The sequence below is a fragment of the Megascapheus bottae genome, chromosome 7, assembly GCF_031878675.1.
Source record: "Megascapheus bottae isolate mThoBot1 chromosome 7, mThoBot2.hap1, whole genome shotgun sequence".
NCBI classification, from domain to species: Eukaryota; Metazoa; Chordata; class Mammalia; order Rodentia; family Geomyidae; genus Megascapheus; species Megascapheus bottae.
The window spans coordinates 40,351,899-40,354,353 of NC_143515.1; positions in this window are offsets into that span (position 1 = coordinate 40,351,899).

Consider the following 2,455-nt stretch of genomic DNA (forward strand, 5'->3'; position numbering starts at 1 on the left):
TTGTTTTTAAACTGTTGGCTTCAGAAGCACATACCAGGGATCATATGACTTCTGTCAACAACATTACCACAACTGAGAAACACTGAAGCCCTTCAGTGTGTATGCTTTGCATCATACCTGTATAACCTAGGAACTAATGATTTGCCACTGAAATACTGGCACACAAGTTGAAAAAAAAAACAGTGATTCACTGTTTCAGCAGAAAGGATAGAAAGAAACAGCAGAATGGATTTCATTTTGCCTGCTTTGACTTCCCAAATCTTATATAACTGTATTTGATTAACAAAGCTAAACTCTATAAGGACCCTGAAAGGGGAGTAGTGTGCAGCTTTCTAGCCTCTGCAACACTAAAAGGAAGGTGGAGTGCTTATGTAATGAAACAGTCAAGTACTGTAGGTTGGCTACCTTCAGATTAATTCTCACCTTTCTTCACTTTTCCCTTTATCCCAAAAACTGAAAGAAAGATAAATGTTCGTTCAACTCCCACTCTCTTTTGCAACTGTGAGCTAGTTGTGGCTAATAAGATGTAAATAGAGGTTTGGTAAGTGGTTTGGGAAAACTATGTATTTTTCCTTAATGAAGAGCAAATCAGCTAGTGTACCATTTTGCTCTTCCTTTTTCTTTCCTCTTGGGATACAGCTATGATGCATCTGCATGCATAGCTAACTGTTGGCCATAAGTTTGCAAGAAGGTCTGGAAGGTAGAACTTGGAGGTAGAGCACTTACATGGGGCAAGGCAAGGCAAGGCACAAAATAAGGATGTTGGAATGATATATTAAAGATACAAAAGACCTGATTCTCAATTGCAGGGAGTAGTGCACATACCATGGATGATTTATTCTAAATTTCTTACTATAGAAAAAAACAAGCCTATATTTGATTAAGCTGTTATTTGCTTTTCAAATACAGCCAGTCACTCTACCATGAGACACAGGTTTATTTTTCATAGAAAGGTTATGAAAATCAGAGTGAGATTGTAGCAGGGACTTACACGCCACTTTGACTAAAAGTACTGACTCTTTATTTAGGTCTGCAGATGCTTGAGTGACTACAAACAGGATAAAAAGTTTGGCATCTCTGCCTTTATATTACAACTGTCTCATTTGCAGCCTTACTTTGGATTAGATTCCTGCTTAACTACATGTTAATCATTTAAGAATGATTAACTTGAAACTGGTAATCCTCCCTCTTCAAGGATGACTTTATAATTAACAGATTATAAAACATCAGGCTTTAAAACATCCTGTTTTAGACTACCAGAATGGTACTTAGAAATCTACAGATGTTGCTTTGAACCTAAAGGAGGTAAGTCCTTCATTGTCCAAAGACCATCTTGCCCTACTAATTTGTCCCTTTCCTGAGTCACTCTCTCCTATATCATCTTAGATTTTAGGAACAAGAAGTTTAATGGACAAACATTTTGTACCAGGACTCAAAACTATCACTCAACAGCATAGTTTTTCTTGTTGAAAAAAACCTCTGCATATGCAGTTCTAAGGCTATGATCACACTTGACCAAGATTGCCAGTTAGGCAAGTGTCCTGAGACTATTTAACCCAAAGTTAAACTCTAAGTTAATGCTAAGTGTTCCTTCCCCTTTTAGTTCCCAAAGACAGATTTTCAGTTACTGGACTGTGTATGAGTACACTCCAAATTAATTCATTTTCTACTCTACTATCATTCAATAGCCAGTAGTCTGAAAGTGCTCTATTTTACTTCTTTTTTGCCAGTCCTGGGCTTGAGCTCAGAGCCTGAGCACTGTCCTTGGACTTTCTCAAGGCTAGAGCTCTACCACTTGAGCCTCAGCACCACTTCCAGCTTTTTTCTATGTATGTGATACCGAGGAATCGAACCCGGGTCTTTGTGCATGCTAGGCAGGCACTCTACCACTAGGCCAAACTCCCAGCCCTTTACTTCATTTTTTAATGTTGTCTTTCCTAGGTATGGAATAGTAAGTTTGTAATAATTTTCCTTCAAAACCATCCAAAATTTCATGTGGAATAATAAAAGACCCCGTATAGCAAAAACATTTCTTAGCAGAAAGAACAGAGCCGGAGGAATTTCAATTCCAAACTTTAGACTCTATTACACAGCTATAATTACCAAAACAGGTTGGTACTGGCACAAGAACAGGCCTGAAGACCACTGGAATAGAACTGAGGACCCAGATATTAAACCACACACCTATAGCCACCTAATCTTTGACAAGGGAGCCAAAAAATAGAATGGAAGAAAGACAGCCTCTTCAACAAATTGTGCTGGCAGAACTGGTTAAGCACCTGCAGAAAACTAAAGTTGGATCCTTCTTTGTTACCCTGCACTAGAATTAACTCCAAATGGATCAAAGACCTGGAGATAAAAGCTGACACACTGATAACTTTACAAGAAGGAATAGGAGGGGCCGGGAGTTTGGCCTAGTGGTTAAAGTGCTTGCCTAGCATGCATGAAGACCCGG